The following is an 11879-nucleotide window of genomic DNA, read 5'->3' on the forward strand; positions in this document are numbered from 1 at the left end:
ACGGAATTAGGTGACTTTGCATAGACTGCGAACTTTGGCTGGCTGAGTACTTAGCACAAACGTCACAGCTCTGAACGCGCTGCCTGATTTGATCCCGCAGGCCTGGCCAAAATACCGTGTCCTTCGCCAGTTGAATAGTTGCTTCGATGCCAGAGATGGAGACGTTCTAGTATATCTCTTCGTAGACTATGTGGTACTAGTATTCGATCACATCGCAATACCAATCCATTGTGGGTGCTGAGCTCCGATTTGTATTTTCAAAAAACTTTCAGATTTGCTGGAATCGCGTCGCATCTCGCCGGCCAGCCGTTGATGATATACTGCATGATGGCCTGCTCTCTGGATCCTTCTGTGATGCTTTGCGGATCTGCTCTACTTTGTCGTCCGAAATCGGCAAAAATTCCACGGCATTACTTGACTCGATTCCATAGATGTCGTAAATTTCTCGACTGGTTTCGTCATTGCTCTCTACTGCTGCTCGGGACAACATATCAGCGATGATTACTTCTTTACCGGGAGTAAATTGCAAGGTTATATTATATCGCTGTAGGGCTAGGATCATTCGCTGAATACGCAAAGGTGCTTCCGATAACGGTTTGTGGAATATTTTGACCAACGGTTGATGGTCAGTTTGAATGGTCACCGGACGTCCCAAGATATACATCTCAAATTTTCGACATGCGAAAAGGATTGCCAAAGTCTCCTTTTCAATCTGTGCATATCGGCGTTCAGTAGCACTTAATGTCTTCGACGCATAGACGACTGGCTGACCTTCTTGCAGAAGAACAGCGCCTAGTCCTACGCTGCTACTGTCGCATTGGATCACGGTATTTTTTGTGGCATCAAAGTATCGCAGTACTGGTGCTGTGCTTATCATTTTCTTTAGACGCTCAAAAGCATCTTGTTGCTGACGAGACCATGTCCATGTTTCGTCCTTCCAGGTAAGTCGTCGGATTGGTTCAGCTACAGTGGAGAGGCTAGTTAAATAACGAGACAGATATGTGATCATCCCCAAAAATCTTTGAACAGCTGCGACGTCATCTGGAATTGGCATCATCGTTATACCGCTGGTTTTTTCCGAGTCCGGGTTTACTCCTTCTGCCGTTAGGATGTGGCCAAAGAATCTAACACTGTCCTGGCAAAGCTTTATTTTATCTGGATTCAGCTTCAGGTTCTTCTCACGCATCCTCCGGAGAAAAGCTTCAAGGTTTCTATCGTGGTCAGCTTTTGCTTCTGCAACTGTATTACCGCAACCGAAAATCAAAAAATCGTCCATCAGCGCCTTGACATTCCGCAGTCCTTGTATGGATTCGTGTGCTTTAAGTAGGAAAATTTCGTGTGCAGACGTGATCCCCATAGGCATCCGTAGCCACTTGTAACGACCAAACGGGGTCCAACACGTAGTGAGTCTTGAACTATCATCATCCAGTTGGATTTGCCAAAAACCGGCACGGGCGTCGACAGTCGTAAACAACTTCGCATTGGCCAGTTCTGGCAGAACCTCGTCTAATGTTGGCATCTGATAGCGCGGCCTTTTCAAAGCTTAATTTAGCATAATAGGATCGATACATACCCTCAACTTTCCGTTCCGCTTGACCAGGATCAGGTTACTGACCCAGTCTGAGTGGTGCTTTTCCGGTGCAATGATACCGTCCTTTTCCATTTCCGCTAAAACTTGATGAAGCTCCTCCCTAAGCGTCACTGCAATCCGGCGTGGCTGCTGAATTGTGGGCTTGGCATTTTCGTCAACCTCCAAATGAATAGTGCCTTCGAACTTTCCCAGACCGGTGAACACGTCCGGGAATTGTTCAAGGATTTTCTTCGACGTCGATTTCTGCTCCTCCGAAAGTGCAAAACATACTTGAAGAAGCTTCAGATTAAGGCATGTCTTCCATGACAGAATGGGTGGCTGGTCGAAGTCGACGACGTGAAACACCATCTTGTATGGAGTTCCTTTGTGTACGCAGTCCACTTCGGTTCTTCCAATAGATTTACATCTTCCACCACCAAAGACCTTGAAAACCGCTTTGTTGTTGTCTAGCCGGACATGCTTCGTCCCGAGTAGGTTCATCACGTTGCTTTTTCCGATTACGTTGCATGATGCTCCTGAGTCCAGCACGCATCGTACCTGATGCTTGCGTGCGTTCCCATCGATGAATGTAATACATGCCCTGAGAAGGTTGTCGTTTTCTTCCTGCTTCACTTCGTAGAGATACTGCAACATTTCCACAGATTCTTCATCGCTTTCCGTATTTTCAGATCCGAAAGCCTGATTGTTTTCCGCCTCCAAGGTATTAACTTTCTTCTTCATCCTCGTTCCTGAATTTCCGGAGCTTCCTTGTTCCTTCTTCTTCTTACACGCTGCCACAAAATGGTTTTTCAGTCCACAGAAGTTGCAGGTGGCACCTCGGGCTGGACAGTCAGACAGATCGCTGTGGTATTTCCTTCCACAAAACGAACACTGCTTTTGTTTAGGCTTGACATCGGATACTTTGTTGATCGAGTGTACCTGTGTATCGAGCCACTGGTTCCGCATCATTTCTTCGCGTGTTACTTCTTCTGTTTGGCATTGCTGGATCACTCGTGTTGCTGTAAGATCCGCTTGTTCGATGAAGCGTTTTTTCAGAGGAACGTCGCTGATACCGGTAATTATCTTGTCCCGGAGCATCTCGTCCTCCATGGTACCAAAGTTACAGTCCTTAATGAGTTCTCGTGCACGGTTGATGAACTGCGTCATCGATTCGGGTGGTTTGGAATCATCGCCAGCTTCCTGATGACACTTATAAAATTCATAACGAGCAAGCTTCACGTTACGCTGCGGAATCATATTTCGAGAGAGAGATTCCATACACGCTGCTACCGTATTTCTCTCACAGGGTTACCAGACGTACTCTTTTTAGAGTACAAGTACTCTTTTTAGAGTACAAGTACTCTTTTTTGCCTTGAAAAATCGTGTACTATTCTATTTTGCTAAACGGGCTCAGGTGTACTCTTTTCCAGTTATTACTGATGATAATCGACAAATACCTGTTGAAGAAACCAGATCAACCTTTTTCCCAGGATAACACAGATAATTCACCAATTTTCGACAAATCTTGCTTAATCAAATTGGCTCGAGCAGCTAAAATTAAAAAAAAATACGCTCGTTACCTCACTCAACACCGTTATTGATAAAACTACTGATATACAAACAACTAGCTTTTAATTTTATTAAAAAAAAGTCAGTTAAAATTCAAAATCACTTTGTTTTGTATAATTTAATCTTATTGAAGCAACTTTTTTTATCAAGCACTTTCTAAAAACGTTGTTTTGGCGATGCAATTTTTTTATGAACCATGCTGTGGAAATGGAAATGTTTCGAAGTATAGTATGGAAATCACAAAAATAAATTGTTAAATCAATCATGTTTCTAAATTTCAAAATGTTTCAACAAGTCATTGATAAAACTTAAATCAAAGACAATGCTTGAGGTTATTTTTAGATCTATGTTCCAATCTTCTCAGTTCTTCTGGTTTCCGCACAAATTCATATGGTTCTGCATTTTCTTAAGAATATTCTTTCTAAGTAATAAGGAAACAATTTGTTCTAAAAACTTTATATGAAAGACAATATTTTTACAAAAAGTCGAACGACTTTCGGTATAGTAAATGTAAATAAAAAATATATTGTTTGAAAAAAATCGGTAAGAAAGCATTTTCCTGAATTGGTGAGAAATATAAGAGTTGAAATTTGTAAAATCTTTGATGAAAAGTTGAGAATAGTGTTTCCATGAAAATCTTAATTTTAATTGACATGTAGGAAAAAATGGCTGTGATTAAGAGAAGGCAATTTTTTGGCAAGAAAATGTCGAAATTATTAATAAGTAGTGCATTTAAAATTTTTCAAGGTAGGCTAAGTGTACTCTTAAATACTCTTTTACAGGTGTCACGATGAAACCCCTCGTCGCGTCAAAGCTGCAAACAACAAGCAGCGCTTCGAAAGCCGAGCTGTCAACCCGAGCCGTCGTTGACGTTACCATACGTGCGTTGTCAGACTAGAGTGATTCGCAGAAATTGAAGCATATTACCAACAACTTACCTAATCTACATACTATACGTAAAAGTACCTATTATCTAAAATTGATCCCATTCGAATTGTTAGTGATACATGATGTACAAGTAGTTTAAAGACAGTGGATGAAATTATGAAATTATGTATGTAATCTACGAATGATCTCCTATACAAATTGTTTATTTATATCTTCACTCTTTGCCCTCTGTAGTTATGCTCTAAAAATATTCAATCAGTGAATTCGATTATTATACCTTTCAAATTGAATACATAGAAGACTCGAGGTAATTACATATAACTAGAACTAAGGTAGCTTTGAATTAACCTACAATTATTCAATTAGGTCTTCGTAGCAGTCAGTCTGTGACACGATCCGTAAAAGTTTTCCTGGGATTTTCACCAAAATTGTAAGACGACCTCTGTAATTTGTTGAAAATGAATCACTAAATATAATTCTATTTTTAGCTTAAAGCTTAACCCACAACATAAGGTCTGCTTCATTAAGATTTGGGAAATCTTCGTCACAAATTCCTTTAAGAATTTTGTACGTGGAGCTATGGAAACTGGACGTCACGATACGACTGCTGGAAACTATCATTGCAAAAAATGCAATCGGAGAGATTCGGCAGATACCCATATGGTGGCTTGCGATCAGTGTCATGTATGGACCCACTTCGGATGTGCTGGAGTCGACGAGTCCATTAAAGATCGTAAATACGTATGCAATGTATGTGAAGCTTTGGAAGGAGTCGCAAGTGGAATGCAACAACTCAAGCCACCCGGTGCGGACAACAAATCCACGAAATCATCTAAGCGAACCAAGAAAAATTCGAACACACCCGTGCCCAGCATGACCTCCAGTGTCCGAGAAGCTCTGTTGGAGGCACAGATGAAGATGATAGAAGAACGACAACTTCTAGAAGAGCAAGCGTTAAGGGAACAGGAAGCGATAAGAGTCAAGCAGATAGAGGAAGAGCGCCGTCAATTGGATGACAAACGACGACTAGCAGAGGAAGAAAATCAACTACGAGAGCGTCAGCTTCAAGAAGAGAAAGCGTTCCAAGCAAAGCAGCAGCTCATAAGGCAGCAGTCACTCGATAAGAAACATGAACTACTCCGCCAGATAGCAGAGGCTAGTAGTCGACCCGGATCAGTTGTAGATTCACGCGGAAAAGTTTCCAGTTGGCTGGCACAGCAGCACGCCGTGGTTGACGAAGACGCGTATGATTGTGGTGCTGGTGCCCCCCACATAGTAAATCAACAAGAGCGAAACAACGGTGGAGGAACGGCGTTGCCTGCGGCTCCGATGTCGGAGAACAGATCACACAGACCTGGGTTTCAAGCTCCATCGCCTGTACAAGAAGAGGAAACAATAACACCGTTTCGTACTTCTAAGAGTTTAAATCCGACTGCACTGAGCACACAACATTTCGCTGCACGACAAGTTATAGGCAAAGAATTGCCTACGTTTGGAGGAAGTGCTGAAGATTGGCCGATATTCATAAGCTGTTTTGAACAATCAACAGACGCTTGTGGATATTCGGATGCCGAAAACTTGATCCGCCTTCAAAGAAGTCTGAAGGGCCATGCTTTGGAGTCCGTTCGGAGTCGCCTGCTACTCCCATCGAGTGTACCTCACGTTATTAGCACGCTGAGGACACTATACGGTCGACCTGAATTACTGGTTCGTTCCTTGATAGCGAAAGTACACCGTGTTCCAGCACCGAGACAAGATAGACTGGAAACTATCATGGAATTTGGTCTCGCGGTGCAAAATTTAGTCGACCATCTCACGGCGGCGCACCAAGAGAATCATCTTGCTAATCCTACACTCATGCAAGAGTTAGTGGAAAAGCTTCCAGGACCTCTAAGGCTAGATTGGGCAGTTTACAAAAGCCAACATCCAAACGTTACACTGAGGACCTTCGGTGGCTTCATGTCTAGATTGGTTACTGCAGCGAGCGAGGTGACATACGATCTACCGGTACACAGCAAGCCCGCCAGAAACGAGAAAATCAAGTCGAAAGAGTGGGGAATAGTGCAAGCACATACTGCAGTGCAGTACAGCACGGAACGCCCGAATCGTGATAGTCGTAAAGTCAGCAAACCATGTGCATTATGTGAACGCGAGGGACATCGACTACATGAATGCCTACAATTTAGAACGTTCGATGTGGATGAACGATGGAAATTCGTCCAACAAAAGGGGCTTTGTAGGACTTGTCTCAATGGCCATGGTAATTGGCCATGCAAATCCTGGCAAGGATGCGCTCATCAGGACTGCCGCCTTAAACATCATACATTGCTCCATCCACCCACCACAGCAGTATCTCATTCGGTAAATATCTCTTCTAACTGCTCTGCTAGTAATGAAAAATTGTTTCCAATATTTCGAATTATCCCGGTTGTGTTGAGAAACAGAGGTCGCTCCGAAATGGTTTACGCGCTAGTTGATGAAGGGTCATCTTTGACTCTCCTGGAAAAGTCCATTGCAGAACAACTACAAGTGGTCGGACCAACAGAGGCACTTACCCTACAATGGACTGGAAATATTACCCGAGAAGAAAACGAATCGCAAATAATTCAACTAGATGTAGCAGGAAAGGGTAGTGGCACCTATCATAAGCTTATCAGTGTGCATACGGTCGATGGATTATTGCTGCCTACCCAAACATTTCGATATCAAGAACTGGCTAAACAATTTCCTCATCTACGGGGGTTACCAATAGAAGATCAAGAACAGGTACAACCTAAGCTGCTGATCGGTTTGGAAAACCTGCGACTTGCTGTACCGATAGCCATACGAGAAGGCGCGGCTGGGGAGCCAATTGCAGCAAAATGTCGCCTTGGTTGGGGAATTTATGGATGCGCCCTAGCACCTTCCGGAAATAAACCCGTTCTGAATTTCCATGTGAGTGTCGCATCAGATTCCGATCGTCAGTTAAACGAGCAATTACGGGACTATTTCGCCTTAGACGTGTCAGGAGTATCAGGTGCAGGTGAAAAACCAGAATCAGACGAAAACAAAAGAGCGATGCGTATACTAAAGGAAACCACACGGCGGACGTTGCGAGGATTTGAAACAGGGCTACTTTGGAACACCGACAATCCAAATTTTCCAAATAGTTATTTGACAGCACTACGTCGTCTACAATCACTAGAAAGAAGACTATCGAAAGAACCGACTCTCAGAGAACGTGTAAATGAACTGATTCACGAATATGAGGCTAAGGGGTATGCCCATAGGGCTACACAAAATGAAATCCAATCGTCGGATCCGTCTCGTGTCTGGTATCTCCCGTTGGGAATTGTTACAAATCCCAAGAAACCAGATAAGATTAGGCTCATCTGGGATGCCTCAGCTAAATCCGACGGTGTGTCGCTCAACTCCAAACTCCTAAAAGGCCCGGACTTGCTGACACCATTGCCAACAGTGCTCTCTCGTTTCCGCCAGTACCCCGTGGCAGTAAGTGGAGACATAAGAGAGATGTTTCATCAACTCACAGTCATCGAACCAGACCAGCAAGCACAAAGATTCCTTTGGCGTGAAGATCCTGCAGGAGAACCACACATCTACGTGATGGACGTTTTAACGTTTGGCTCAACTTCCTCACCCTCGTCAGCACAATACGTTAAGAACCTTAACGCATCAGAGTTCGCATCCGAGTACCCACGTGCAGCAGGAGCAATTTTAGAAAACCATTACGTGGACGACTACCTCGATAGTTTTGCCACGGTGGAGGATGCGATCCGCACAGTGAATGAGGTGAAACATATTCATTCAAAGGGAGGTTTCCAGTTGAGGAAATTTAAAAGCAATGAAGTCGCCGTACTGCGCGGAATAGGAGAGCTCGCGAACGATGAATGTAAAGATCTGTTGCTAGAAAGAGGAGAATCAATCGAGTCAGTACTCGGGATGAAGTGGATTCCCAAAGAAGATGTCTTCATTTACGCTTTCGCTCCACGTAAAGAATTCCACCAAATTCTCTGCCCCGAACATGTTCCAACGAAGCGAGAGGTTTTGAAAATAGTAATGAGCCTGTTTGATCCATTGGGCTTTGCATCATTTTTTCTTGTACATGGTAAAGTGTTGATTCAAGAGATTTGGGCCTCAGGATCACATTGGGATCAACCTATAAAAGATGAAATTTGCGAACGTTGGCATCGATGGACAGAAATGTTCGACCAGCTAGTAAAGTTGAGGATACCAAGAAGCTACTTCTCTTCAGCGATTCCGACTGAGTTCAATAATCTACAAATTCATATATTCGTTGATGCTAGCGAAGCAGCCTATTCATGTGTTGGCTACTTTCGTTTGGATTCCGAATCAGGAATTCAAGTGTCGTTAATTGGCGCCAAAACTAAGGTCGCTCCACTGAAGACCTTATCAATCCCTCGACTAGAACTTAAAGCAGCAGTACTGGGGGCGCGCTTCATGGAATCAATACAAGCCAATCACACCTTTCATGTATCGCAGAAATATTACTGGAGCGATTCGAGTACTGTTATTGCATGGATCAGATCAGACCACAGGCGGTACAATAAATTTGTTGAGCTACGAATCGGTGAAATCCTGATGCTGAGTGATCCCTGTGATTGGAAATGGGTTCCTTCCAAAATCAACGTAGCGGACCATGCAACAAAGTGGAACAAAGGTTTAAGTTTTCAAAATGACAGCGAATGGTTCAAGGGGCCAAACTTTCTATACGATCCCGAACTAACATGGCCTCAACAACGAACAATTTCCACAACCCAAGAGGAGATTAAACGTTGTCACACACATTGGACTCCGAGTCCTCTAATCGACGTGAGCAGATTTAGTCAGTGGACAAGATTACACCGGGCTATGGCTTACGTTCTCCGGTTTATAGATAACCTACGTCGAAAGAGGAATCGTCAACCATTGGTAATTGGACTACTTCAACATGAGGAATTGGTTAGGTCGGAACAAAGTTTATGGAAAATTGCACAACTAGAAGCTTTTCCGGTAGAAGTTGAGTCTCTCTCCAAGACACGTGGACCACCAGAAGAACGTCATCCAACAGTTGCAAAATCAAGTTCAATCTACAGAAGCTGGCCCTTTATGGACAGTGATGGTGTAGTGCGCATGCGAGGCAGACTTGGTTCAGCATTCTACATTCCAGTCGAAGCCCGATACCCTGCGATTCTCCCAAGGCAACATCGTATAACTACACTAATTATCGAGTGGTATCACCGACGATACCAACATGCCAATCGGGAGACAATAGTAAATGAAATTCGCCAACGATTTGAAATTTCTAAGCTTCGGGCTCTCATTGGTAAAATAATAAAGAACTGTGTCAAATGCCGCCTAACAAAGGCTACACCCGAGTATCCTCCTATGGCATCTCTTCCTGAGGCTCGGCTGTCGACGTTCGAGCGACCGTTTACGTTCGTTGGGCTCGATTATTTCGGGCCAGTTCTGGTACGGGTTGGCAGGAGTACTGCAAAACGCTGGATAGCACTATTTACGTGTCTTTCCATTCGCGCCATACACCTAGAAGTCGTACATAGTATTTCAACAGAGTCGTGTATAATGGCAGTCAAACGATTTGTTGCACGACGTGGCCCGCCCGTGGAGATATACTCTGACAACGCAACGTGCTTCCAGGGAGCTAGCAATGAGCTGCAAAGGGAGATAAATGATGCACTGGCCTTAACGTTCACCAGCACAAACACCTCATGGAAATTTATTCCACCAGCTGCGCCACATATGGGAGGCGTTTGGGAACGCCTGGTGCGTTCTGTTAAAGTTGCGATCGCGTCGATCAATGAGTCTTGTCGCAAACCTGACGACGAGACACTTGAAACTATAGTTCTTGATGCGGAAGCGATGGTTAATGCTAGACCTCTTACATATGTGCCACTTGAATCAGCAAATGATGAAGCACTAACACCCAACCATTTTCTTCTAGGAAGTTCATCAGGAGTAAAGATAGCACCATTAGAAACCCCAAGTAAGCCTGCGGTACTCCGAAGTAGTTGGAAGTTAGCGCAACACATTACCAATCATTTATGGAGTAGGTGGATTAAAGAATATTTACCCATTATAACCAGAAGAAGTAAATGGTTCGAAGAAGTAAGGGAGTTAAAGGAGGGGGACTTAGTCCTAATAGTAGGCGGTACTTCGAGAAATCAATGGACTCGTGGCCGAGTGGAGAAGGTGGTATACGGGCGTGACGGAAGAGTGCGTCAAGCTCTAGTTCGCACGTCGTCCGGTGTATTGCGAAGACCAGCAGTGCGCTTAGCTATTCTCGACGTCAACGGTAATGGTAAACCCAGCAGTGAACACGATGACCTGGTGAATCATCAGCAGGATTTACGGGAAGGGGGATGTCACGATGAAACCCCTCGTCGCGTCAAAGCTGCAAACAACAAGCAGCGCTTCGAAAGCCGAGCTGTCAACCCGAGCCGTCGTTGACGTTACCATACGTGCGTTGTCAGACTAGAGTGATTCGCAGAAATTGAAGCATATTACCAACAACTTACCTAATCTACATACTATACGTAAAAGTACCTATTATCTAAAATTGATCCCATTCGAATTGTTAGTGATACATGATGTACAAGTAGTTTAAAGACAGTGGATGAAATTATGAAATTATGTATGTAATCTACGAATGATCTCCTATACAAATTGTTTATTTATATCTTCACTCTTTGCCCTCTGTAGTTATGCTCTAAAAATATTCAATCAGTGAATTCGATTATTATACCTTTCAAATTGAATACATAGAAGACTCGAGGTAATTACATATAACTAGAACTAAGGTAGCTTTGAATTAACCTACAATTATTCAATTAGGTCTTCGTAGCAGTCAGTCTGTGACACGATCCGTAAAAGTTTTCCTGGGATTTTCACCAAAATTGTAAGACGACCTCTGTAATTTGTTGAAAATGAATCACTAAATATAATTCTATTTTTAGCTTAAAGCTTAACCCACAACATAAGGTCTGCTTCATTAAGATTTGGGAAATCTTCGTCACAACAGGGTTGAAAAAATGTACTCTTTTTAGTGAGAGTAAATATGGTAACCCTATTCTCTCATGTTCCTGGAGAGGTCACAAGTTGAAAATCTTTCTCGCTTCTGCTCCTAAAGCCGATTTGAAAGTCGCCACTTTGACACGTTCCTCCAAAAATTCCACGCCGGAAGCAATGAGATAGTTCTCAAACGTGTCCTTCCAATTGACGATGTTCTCTCTCAGATTGCCACTTAGCTCCAGTGGTGTTGGGAATGGGATGCCGCTGTTGATGACGGGAGCTGCCGCCATTGCTGGTCCTGCTTGTGCCCCTGCTAGGGCTTCGGGCAGTGGTTGTTGCTGACCTTGGCCGTTTTGAGCCATTACTATTCGTTGCTGAGCTGTTCACAATAACTGTTTATTAGTTCGGTTCTCGCGGTTTGCTTACTAGAGCTTGTTACTCAAGATTCGCAAGAGCAAACATTACTTTTGAAGTAAAAATCACCCGTACTGACACCATGTTAGCAAAACGACATGAGTGGGTTCGTGGTTGAACAATGACTGCTTTATTTCCGTTTATGTTGTTGTACGTGTAATAGGTATGGGAGCTATTTTATCAATAGGGCTGGTACATATTATAAAATCTAGGAGTATTCGAATTCAAGACAGTATAACACTCAGTGGTTTCACAACACATTTTTTTAATTCGTTTGAGTTCTTTTTTTTTAATTTTCGTAAGGAATTCTTTTTTGGAATCCTTTGGAATTTCTTCTTAGAGCAATGCTGAGGGATAAGAATAGTACAGTGCGCTAAATCAAGTGTTCAAGTTCCGCCGTGAAAAACATATC

The sequence above is a fragment of the Aedes aegypti genome, chromosome 3 (assembly GCF_002204515.2).
Source record: "Aedes aegypti strain LVP_AGWG chromosome 3, AaegL5.0 Primary Assembly, whole genome shotgun sequence".
Lineage (NCBI taxonomy): Eukaryota > Metazoa > Arthropoda > Insecta > Diptera > Culicidae > Aedes > Aedes aegypti.